The sequence below is a fragment of the Fukomys damarensis genome, unplaced genomic scaffold (genome assembly GCF_012274545.1).
Source record: "Fukomys damarensis isolate Sample0158 unplaced genomic scaffold, DMR_v1.0_HiC HiC_scaffold_16, whole genome shotgun sequence".
Lineage (NCBI taxonomy): Eukaryota > Metazoa > Chordata > Mammalia > Rodentia > Bathyergidae > Fukomys > Fukomys damarensis.
In genome coordinates, this window is record NW_022900928.1 from 66,622,662 (window position 1) to 66,633,998 (window position 11,337).

Sequence of the window (11,337 nt, forward strand, 5' to 3'; positions counted from 1 at the left end):
CAGCCAACACAGGAAACCACAGCCCACCCCCGCCCACCCCACCCACCCAAGGCTTTGGGAGAAAGGAGTGCCAAAAGCTTAGTACCCCAACAGAAGCCAGGGCCAGGGGTTAGCCCAGGGCGAGGGAGGGAGGAGCTTGAAACTCTGAGCCCTCTCTCAGTCCCAGACACTACCTGGGGAGAGGGAGAGGAAGCCTGGCTGGCAGGTATGGCGCTGCTGCCTCTTTAAATCCACCGAAATCCTGAGCTAGGCCCAACCCAGCTCCGGTTTCACAGGAAGGAAAGGAGCTCAGGAGCCAGTAGAGCAGGCGGTAGTGGCTGGAATTAGCCCCATAGGCCCAAATATATCTGGTCTCTGCCTGCCACCCCACTGGCACTTCCTGTCCCCTGGCACCTGCACCAGAATGGGGGTGGGAAAAGGGTCCAGGTGCTACTTATACTCTGTGTGAGACCCCCATCTTAGGAGGTCGCCTGTTAGTCGCTGCATACTTGTGGGTAGGAGGTGACTTCCCAAGCCTGGATTCCAGGAGCAGGAAGAGAGGAGAAGGGCAGTGCTCTTGGTGGGCCATCACCTGGCCTTGGTCCTCCAAGGGGTTAATTTGGCCCCTGTTTAGGGGGGCAGGGGTGGCCAAGGAACCTCCTCCAAACTGCCTGGCTGCTGGGAACAATGGGGCCATTGTGGGTGGAGTGGAGTGCAGGCAGGCTGCTGGCACAGCCTGTGCACCACTGGGCGGGACCTCACCCAATGCCTGCCTGCCTGCGCCCTCTGCTCTCTCCCAGGTATGGCCAGAGGCAGACCCATCCTTCCTAACACCCCTCGCCTGGTCTTCCTGGCCCAAATCTTGGCACCAGCGGCAAATAGGGGCCGTGGCACTCTGCCCACCTTGACATCCAGACTGCCATGGCCCTCCAGGAAGCAGGGGCAAGTGGGCCAGGACGGGGTGGGGGTGATGAGATAGGATGTATGCCTGTGATCCTCCTGCAAGGGAGACAGGAAGGCCAAATGGGGTTTCTGGTGTCAGTCTTGGCACCCTCAGACAAGGAGGGTTTAGGGGATTGTGAGGGCAGTGTCAGTCAGGGTCCCCTGCCTCAGGCCTTTTTCAGGCCCATCCAGTGGAGGGGCTCCCTGAGGAGCACTGGTGCCCAGGGCTACCTCCTAGACACTGGGTCTGGGACCTGGCAAGAACTGCAGTGCAGTGGAATAAGAACTGGCTTTCAGCCAGGCAGACAGAGTGCCAATCACACTGCTCCTTCTGAACTATGGGAGCCTGTCCATCCTTTGTCCCACTCAGCCTCAGTTTCCTCATCTGAAAAATGAGGATAATTAGCTGGGCGTGGTGCACACCTGTAATCCCAACACTTCAGAGGCTGAGGCAGGAGGGTCACTACAACTTGAAGGCCAGCCTGGACCACCTAGTGAGACTCTGTCTAAAAAAAGAAAAAAAGGATAATTTTACAAAGTCAGATAACAGTAGTGAAACTAACAATGCTTAAGATGCACTAGCTCTCAGAACCCCATCTCTGGCCTTTATCCCCCTTTTTATCCCTTGCCATGGCACCCAAATACGTGGGCATGTGGTGAAGGTGCATTTGGTGAAGGTGGGCATCATCCAGTTATTTGCCCTCAGAGTGCCCAAGTCATACTTGTATTAGGAAATACAAAGATAGGGCTCTCCTCTGCCCTCCTCGAGGCCAACTCAAACTGCTACCTCACCCTGGGCATCCCTGGGCTCCCTGACACAGTCACACCTAGAGCATGAATGCGGAGAGGCTGTCCACCTCTTAGCTTTAGGCCTGTGTCTCAAAACCCCAGGAGGCAAGGGAAGGAGGATTCCCCTTCCACATGGCCTGTATCCCCTCCATCAGATACCCAATCTGCGGCCCAACCTTCAGCAGTCACCTTGCAAAACTGGCTGGGAGGAGACTTGTGCCTACTGTCTCACCATGGGCCTCTTTAAAGAGTGGAGGGTCTGGAAGAGAAAGAAGGGCAACTGACAAGCAGTCTTGGAAAGGAGGAAGTTTAGGGAGAAGACTTGTTCTCTTTTTGACTAGAGAGGGACTGTACCTCTTGGGGTGGCCCCGCAAGCCTGCAAAGGGTTAACAAGGCCCTAAAAATAACCTGTTCCCAGCAGGACCCACTGATCAGAACCCTCCAGCCATCTGTTCCCATTTTCTCCTGTTCATACTGGAACATCTGAAACCAGCCTGAGCCCCAACCAATTCCCAAAAATAGCCCCAGCCTGCCTAAGGAACCGGCCCCAGAGGCAGGGCACAGAAGGTACGGTCAGCCCAGCAGCGAGGTATGCCCAGGCATACCCAGGCAAACAGTGAACCCTCACTCCCCAGGCCCATGAGTGTCCCCTCTGTCCCAGAAAGGTGGGGAGCACAGCCAGGGGCTCTGACCCATCGCTCCCTGTAAGGTGAGAGAGGGCATCTCATTGGGCTCCGGCCTCAGACCCAGGAGCCCCAGGAGCCCTAGAATCCAGACACTTCCACTACATCTTCATCATCGCCAGAAGATCCCAACCACCTGTCTGCCTGGTTCCCTCCCTGCAGGCACACCCCAGCCCTGCAGTCCACTCTGGGACTCCTCAGCCCTCCCACCATCCCACTCCCTCCCAGTGGCACTTGCAGTCTCCCCACCCCAGGACACACAGGGCTGAGGCAGGGCTCTGCAACACTACCCACCCTCACCCACTTAGCCCCAGGGAGGCTACTGACACAACCGCTTCATCCACCCTGCCCCAAATGCCCACCATCTATCACAGCCCTGGCACTGCCTCTCCACACTCAGGGAAATGCCCAGGCAGGGAGTCCAGGGACCCTGAGACCTGCAGCAGGCCCCACAGCTGCCATCCACAGCACAGCTCTGCATGGCCACTTTTCTTCTCAAGGAAGGTCCCTGAGCCCTAGGACAGGAAGGAGAAGAGGCCGTGGAACAGCACAGAAAAGGAGGGGTGTGGTGTGTGGGAGGGGTGCTAAAGCTGAAGGAGCAAACTTGGGATGGTGGTAAGGTCCATGGGGAGACGAGGGAAACGTATCCTCAGTCCTCAGGTCCTTCTCCTGGCCCACAGCTATCTGGAAAACTTGCAATCAAGGTGTCAATGGCACCAGCAGTGGGGAAACTGAGATATCAAAAGCTGGGGCTGGAAAGTTATTAGAACCCAGGGGTCCGAAGTGCTAGAAAGGCTGTCTCTTCCACGCCACATTGCCTCCCCTGCTACCAATCATTGCCCTGCTAAAGCCCCTGGGAGGGTTGGCAGTTCCTGGGAAAAGCTCTGACTAATGACAGTGAGGAAGATCTCTAACACTTTCGGAGGAACGTTTACTTAAGCCCTTCATGAGCATTTTCTAATTTAATCTTCAAACCAGCTCTACTAAAAAGCACTTTTATGTATTTATTTTGAGCCAGGGTCTCTGTGTTACCCAGGCTGACCTTGAACCCCTGGGCTCAAGCAATCCTCCTGCTTCAGCCTCCAGAGTAGTTGGGACTACAGACATGTGCCACCATGGCCAGCCCTGGGAAGTGCTTTTATTATTCCCACTTTACAGGTAAGAAAAAGAACAGGGGAGTTAAGTAACTTGCCCAAGACACACAGCCCATAGTTAGAAGAGCCAGGATTTGAACCCAGATATTTCAGGGGTTGGGTTCTTAATCCTTGCACGATGCAGATGCACCATGGTCTCAGCCCTGCTATAGCAAAAGAATGTTGAATGTCGGCCGCATGCCCTCATCGCCCATATCCTCCCTCAGTGCCTTGTGGGTACCACCTCCCACACTGGAGGCCACAGTTCCCTCCTGGAAGAGATCAAAGACAGCACCGCTCCCAACCCCCTCTACACAGGTGCTCCACCTGGCCTGAGCTCCAGAGAGCAAAGTTCCTAGGCCTCCCCCACTCCCCCATGGCCCAATCCATCACCTCCTCACCCATCCAGGTCCCTAACAGTCAGCAAGGTCACAAGGCAAGTTTCCAGGACAACAGCCCAGAACCCCTGCTGAGAGATGCCCTAGGCTACAGAGGAGTCGGCTGCCTCTCTCACCCCCAGGTGGGGGTCAAAGGTCAAGTGGGACTTGCCTGGGAAGGAAGGGTGGAGTCCAACCCCTGCTCCCCACCCATCTGCTCAACCACACCTGTCCACTGCTCCCCACTTTTTTCACTGCAGAGTTCGAAGCAGGTCCACTTCCTCCCTGCCCTTGAGGGGGTAGTGGCCTCCAGCAGGAAGGGCGGGGACATTAGATGAAGGGACTAAAAGCCCCTCCCTCGGGCACAGCCCAGGAGAAGTACCTCCTCCCTGTCCCTGGCTTCCTCCAGCTTTCTCTAGTCAGACAGGAGCCCACAGGAGTGTTTGTTGTGAATTCAGGGAGTTGTTGCTAAGTAAGGAAGAAGGGGAGGGAGGGAGGCTGTATGTTTGTGTGTGTCCCTGTGAGTGTATGTGTGTGAGCCATGTCTACAGGGCCCAGGCAGCAAGAACCACACTACCATGGCTGGCAGCCACTGTCTTTGACTCAGCCAGTAGAGGCCAAAGCCACTAATGGGCCGACCAAGAAATCTACCTTGCCCTCCAGGGCGAGCCACTGAGCTCCATCTCCCCAGCTCCCACCCAGGCAGAGACCCCCGTTTAGAAAATGGCTTTAACCCTTCCCATCCCAGCCCCACCCCACTTCCCTCCCTGGGTTCTAAACTGAAGGCTGTTTGCACCCCAGGAGCTAGAGGAGGCCTCCCTGCTGTAGGGGGAGGGAATGCAAGGCAAGTGGGGGCAGAAAGCCAGAAGGAGGGACCAAAAGACAAAAGCCAGGCAGGAGGCTAAGCCAGGATGATGCGGCCAGGCCACTGCGGACAGAGATCCGAGAGGCTGAGAAGGACACACACAAGCACATGGACCTCTCACCTCTGGAATAGTGTGTGCTGGGCTCGGGCTGAAGGGTGTGGTCTGGGATGGGGGCTCCCTGTGGAGAGAGGGTCACAGCTAGAAGCCCCAGGCCAGCAATCTACACCCCTCTCCTCCCAGAAACAGTCCCCCCATAAACATGTGTGTACACACACACACACACACACACACACACACACCCCGCGTGCAGCTCCAGGAAGTGTCTGAGCTGCTCACCCACCCCCCCAGGACTTCTGTGGACTGGCTGGGAGCCAGGCCTGACCCAGCTGCCCCACGACGCCACTCCCCCTCCTGGAAGAGGAAAGGAGAAGGCGCTGGAAGACCTTAGAGTTCCCTGAGAGCTTGGCCTCACAGGGAGAGAGGAGGGGCGACTCCCACGACCTGGCCTGAGGACCTGGAGGGGTGCACATGGGAGGCGGAGGACACCCCCACCACTTCCAGCAACAATCACCCCCAGGTTATCCTATCAGGGGAAAGTGCAGCTGTGAGTCTCATGTCCCTGTGTGGTCTCTTGGCCACAACCCTGTCCCAGGAAACAGAAAGTCCTGAGGACCTGGTCTGGGTGGGAGGGTGATGCCCAGGGTGATGGAGTCCACTTCAGCATTTTGGTAGAGGGGGCTGCAAGAAGCTCCCACAGCAGGCAGGAGGGAGGCTGGTGGCTGGGCTCAGTTTGTACTGGGGGTCAAAGGGGAGTTCTTTTCCTAAGAATTCTGGGAGAGGCGCCAACTAGAGCAAGCTGCTAACCACCCCTCCCTCCCTCTCACTGCACTGGGTGGGGGGGTGTCCCTGCCAACCAGACTTAACCCTCTCTAGTCCTAAGCCCAGAACGGAGTTTTGGGGAAGGGTCCTCTGGCTAAGCCCTGCTTCCAAAGCTAGAGGGTGGGTGATAGAGGGCACCCACCTGAATGTAATTGGCTCCACACAGCCCCATCGGGCACCACCCTGCCCTACCGCCACCTGGTTGATTTTGCAGGGCTCATCTCCTGAAGGTGTCTGCGGTGACGTGTGTGTACGTGTCTCAGAGACTGAGATTGAGAAACAAGCTGAAAACTCCTTGCCAAGGCCCTCCCCCAGCTGGGTCACTGAGCGCTGTACCAACCTGTGCCTCTACCCCTCCCTTCTTCCCACTGTGCCTGGTGAGACCAGAGGCCACTGGGGGGGGGTGTAAAAGGGACAGCCTACCCTCTTGTCCACCTCCTGCTGCTGTCTGCAGCTCTCGCCTTATACCACAGCCCCTGACTCAGCCTCCTTCTTTCTCTCAGACTTGTCACATGTACTCCTAGCAGAAAGCGTTCAATTATAGCCTGACACCCCAGGAAGGGAAACTGAGTCATGGCACAGTATTAGGGCTTCCAGTGCCTGAATCCCAAACCAACTTGAAGTCTACCATCACTACCCTCATTCTGACCAAAAGAAACAACAACAACAACAAACGCTTGGAACCTATCCTCCCACAGAATACTATCTAATTCCAGTAGGTAGAGAATGAGATTAAACATCAGGAAGGACTTCCCCGGATCAAGGCTACTATGGCAGCTGGCCCCACCCCAAATGCCTGAACTCCAGGCCCTTCTTGGTCTTCTCCTCAGGCTGAAAATATAACTGTCTTGTGCAGTTTTTTTGCCCCTAGCCAGAGAAGTCAACTTTTCTGAACCTTCAATTTGTCACCAAGCACCCACATGTGATGTGACTAGCTGTTTCTTGTCCTCAGTGAAGCAAGTGACCCCAGGGATGGAGGAATCACTTTCTCTTCCCCCAGCCCGTTTCTTTAGGGCACAGCCACCACTGTATCCTCAGGACAAGAAGGTGGGCTGGTGGTGCAGTACCCCTCCTGGTGCTGAGTAAGGGGAGGGCCCAGCTCTCAGTGACATTTTATCTCAAAGTCTCCCCACTCTGCCACTCTCTCCAAGGACCATAGAACTTCCAGAAGCCTCGGCCCCACTCCAGGAAACCTCCCTATCAAAGAGCAGAGGACTCCATGTACCAGGGCCGCAGGAGACCTGTGACTACACACCCCAGATATGTTCCCAGGAAGCAGGAGGAGGTGGGGAGAGACAAAGCTCACAAGTGTACTCACACATACACACATGCACACACCAGAGACACACCCCCAGCACACTCCTCAGAGGAACTGCACACACATGTGGCCACAAGACAGACACACATTCAAGGTACTTCCAAAAATAACTCCTAACTCCAAACAGTGGCCCCTTAAGGCCCCTAGAGACTTGCACATTGAGAGACAGCCCAGGAGAGCCCAGGAAATGTCCACATGAGCTGTCACACAAAACTGCCACCAGAAGGAACACCCACTTGGGGACACACACACACCCACTGCACACATGTAGCACCTGGCCATGTGCTAGCACACAAACTCAAACACACCACCTCCAAGTGTATGGTGTGAAGTCAGATGAGAGGACAATGTCCCTCTCCTGGTGGGGAGGGGAGCCAGAGGGGGGTGGAGAAGTTCTCAGGGATTTCAAAACAATCCTGGTTTCGAAATGCTGGAAATGCTGGATTCAGGGCCATTCCCAGTTAAAGGTGGGGGTGGGGGTGAGACAGGCCAGCCCAGAGCTACCAGCCCAAGGGAGGAGGAGAGGGACTGACTGACTCTACAGAGGACGTCCCAGGCTGTGGGGAAGGGGTCCCTGAAAGAGGTGCCAAGCTTAGGAGGGGCAGCCAGCCCAGGGACAAGTAGGCAGGGCTGCTGGAAGGAGGCAAAAAAGGATAAGTTTTGGTTTTTGCCACTGACTGGAAAAATGAGGAGGTAGGAGGAAGCCTCCACTCCTCAGCTCTGAGAGTAAGGGTGAACCTACCTGTGCCCCCTCCCCACTCACAGAAAATGGTGAGCCCTTTCTCCCCTCCAGAGCAGCACCTTGGCTCTGCTTCCTTGCCAACTAGCAGAGCCCCAAGCTAAGAGATCAGTGGGGTGGGGAGCATCAAAGACCTGCAGAATCTGAGGTCTTCCGGGATACCCCATACTCAGAGTAGAGTGAATGAGCATCTCTCAGGGACACCCAGGGCTGGCTTTCCCTCCAGGAGGAGGGGGGCCCTAGGGGTAACTGAGGCAATACTCACAACATACCCCCACACCCAGGAAGTCACCCCTCCCACAGCAGCTAGAATGCCCTTACTCCCCTCCCCCACTGGCCAAGGAAGGCCAAGAGCACCCAGGGAGGGGTGGGAGGGGAGGTCAGTCTAGGCCTGAGGTGGGGCTCTGGAGGCCTGGCCTTGGCACTCAGCAGAGGAGATGCCAGGCTGCCTTCTGGGCTGCCCATCCAAGTGATAGGCAGCAGCACAGAGCTTCAGGGACGTGGCCTTCTTCACCTAGTCCCTCAGCTCCTGGCCCTGGTCACCCAGCCCTCCAGCCCCAGGTCTAGATGGGACTTGGGGAACTTAGCACTCCAGGGAAGACATCTTCAGCCCTGGCAGGAGCCCCTACCTGCTCTTTCAGACCAATCTGAGCCCTCCTTCCCCAGGTCTCTGGGAGCAAAGCCCACTACCCCATGTGGCTATGGGTGGGCAGCTGTTGGGGCTGGAAGGCAGGGGCACAAATGCCAAGCTAGAACAGCTAGGTGCTCAACAGGTTGAGCCAGTCCCTGGAACAGTGGCCCCACCCCAGGGAGAGCGGACCTGGCAGAGGCTCCCTGCCCAAGGCACCCAACCTGTACCCTCTTTGCTCCCACGGCTGCCCACTTTCCCACGGTGCCATGCCCCCTCTGTCTCCTCCCCCCGGGTCAACACACTGGGCAGTGCCCAGCACTCCAGTACAAGGAAGCAAAGGATGCCATTTCCCTGTCACCCTTGGGTGCCCAGGCTCTTGAGGTACCTCACTATCTGCCACTAAAGAGCCCCAGGAAGAATAATCATGACATCAGGGCAGCAGGAACTCCAAATTGCTCCCTCCTTGCAGGCCTCTTTTGATCCTGGGAAAACTGGACACAGACACCCTGGCTCCCTTAAACTGCCCTAAGGCGCTGGGACAGAACTTCAGCCTGCAGTGCTGGCGCCAGAGGCAGTATGGAGGCGCCCCCAGCTCCTCTTCTTAGACTCCCTGGAGGAGAGGCTGCAGGTCTGGGTGATGATTGTTTCCCTCCAGTCTTGCCAGAGCTGCTGCCACTCACAACCCTAGTGCTTTCCTCTCACCACACTCCTGGGCTCCCTGGAGCTCCATCCCAGTCATGGGTCCCCACATGGACAGGCAGCCCCCCTTTACAGGGCATCTCCTTTAATCTAAAGCAGGTGCCAGGCATTCCAGCCCTTGCTGAGTCGGCACTGCCACCCGCTAGGCCTCTGCCCAGAAGGGTACTGCCCTGCCTGGTTAAAGAAGTTCAGTCCCCAGCCTAGGCTGCTGCTTAAGCCAGGTACCAGGAGTCTGAAGTGGGGTCATAGGTGCCCAGTGCATTTTCAACAGGCAAGATCACTAGGTCCCAAATTACCAATGATGGGCGTGTCCCAGATTTCTGTGGCCTGCAAATTGTTCTCTAGAAACCTATAATAATCTGCCCCTTCTCTGGACTCTGTAGTATAAACTCATTCTGAGCCTCCATGTGGGCCTCCAGAGCCCACCCCTAGCCCAGAGACCCTGCTACCCTGGGGCACAAAAGTCTCTTTGGATGCAAGATTACTTTCTACCCTTCACCCCTCCCAACATGAACCCCCACCTCACCTCAATGAAGAGCAACACAATTAGCAGAAAGGAAGATACAGAGGACACTGGCCTTCCAGGCCTGGTCCTCTGAAGCCAAGGAGGCGGATCAGATGGGGAAGCAGTGTTTTCTTTCTGATTCTGGATCCCGGCCTCCCTCCCTGCCCCTCAGCTTCCATTCTCCCCAGGTCCTAACGCTTCTGTCAGCAGGGGCCCTATAGCTGACACCTGGAAGACAGGGCCTGAGCAGGCTCTTCCCCTGGGGCCATGAAATCGTGGTCCTGACCCACAGAAGGCAGCCAAGCCTGTGCTGGGGAGCAGTAGAGGAACTCCTGACCCAAGAAAGTAGCTGCTCCCTGGAGAGGATGAGGAGAGGGGGAGAATGGCAGACGCCCCACCAGGTCTTCTGCAGAAAAGGTGCTCAGAGGCACCTTGGTTATAGATAGCACAGAAAACCCTCCCAGGTAAGGCAGTCCCCGAAGCTGGGAGGAAGGAAGGGTGGGCAAAAGATCAAGAGGCAATGGAACTCCTTTCCCAGGGCTCAGACAGGGGCCCAGCTCACCTCTCAGAACAACTTTCCCTCCTGAAGCAGAGCCCCCCATCCCCAGGGGACATAGACACACACCCCAAGCAGCAGACTGAGAGAAGGAGGAGGGAGGCAGGGGATGTCAGAAAAACCCGGAAGGAAGGAAGCTGGACAGACAGACTGAAGCTGATCCTGATTTCACTGCTCAAGAGACACCGTCTAGGCTCCCAGACTTTTAGGGACATTTTCTTTCTCAGCCATCCCCCCCCACCCTGCACCCTCTGCCAAAGGGAGAAGGGGAGAACAGACTTTCATCTCTCCAGAAAACAAATTCCAGTAGCCCTGGGGTAGCATATATGCCAGGCAGCCAGAAGGCTTCAGTCTCATCTCTCTTCCTCACATACTTCCCACAAGGGTTCCTTTGGACCAAGACAGGAGCCATCCCCTTCTGCAGGGACATCTCCAAGGAACTGTGTGGCTGCCCCACCTCCCCACCCCCTTGCCAAGACTACAGTACTCAAGCCTTGGCAGGGGAGCCTCCTCCACTCACTCCTACTACTCAAAAGCAGTGCCTGCAGGCAGAGGGTGACCCCAGCTCTCCTCAGTTCCTATCCACCTCCTTCTGGAGGTCTCATCAGCCAAGGAAGGAGTGCTGGGGTACTGGCACCCACTATTCTGGTGAGCCTGAGAGGGGGACTACATCTCCCAGAAGCCCCCAGGGCAGGGTTCGCTGCTCCAGCTGGCCCAAGGCCGGCCTTGTTCTCTGCGATAGGGTGGCAGGGTCCCCTGGCTGCCCCTAAGCCCTTCTGCCAGTGCTCTGGGGCTGCCAACCAGACTGGGGGCCTAAACGTAGCCTCCATTGACCCTGCGGGTATCCCTTTCCCCTAAACGGCCTGGGGCTGCGTGCCAGAGGGTAGTAGACAATCAGACTGTGTTTCCCCTCCCCAATTCAAACTGGATCTCCCCTCTCGCGCTCCTGCTGGTCTGACATGACTTTCGCCCTCGCCCCCAGCCCATCCCTCACCTCGCCGCGGGTCGGGGGTCCTCACACCAGGCCGGATCTGGACGCCATGACCAGGTCGGGGTCGGTGGGTGGGTTGGGGGTCTTCCTGCTCGTCAGCTGGGGGTGCGGAGAGGGCAGGCAGGCGGTGATCTTTTGATCCTGGACGCCTTGATTTCAACACCAGCCCGGCCCAGGAGAGGGTATCCGGGGGTCGCTGGGCGCCGGGATTCCTGCCTCCCCACTGTGGAGCATGGTCGTGGGCGCCGGA

The 11,337-nt window shown here is 56.9% G+C and overlaps 1 protein-coding gene across 5 annotated transcripts in view; it reads right to left on the bottom strand.

The window, feature by feature from the left end:
• Positions 1–11,331, bottom strand: part of Bcl9l (BCL9 like) — a 27,643-nt gene extending 16,312 nt beyond the window's left edge. For 3 of the 5 annotated variants that reach the window (XM_033764375.1, XM_010629311.1, XM_010629309.1), the window contains exons 1-2: positions 11,091–11,331; positions 4,890–4,947 (exon numbers count right to left, since the gene is read on the bottom strand). The gene's annotated coding sequence lies outside the window, so the exon portion shown is untranslated. Of the gene's footprint in view, positions 1–4,889; positions 4,948–5,790; positions 5,874–11,090 lie in introns of those variants that run through there. The other 2 variants (XM_010629310.3, XM_010629312.1) reach the window with 2 other exon arrangements.
• Positions 11,332–11,337: the final 6 nt, after the last annotated feature.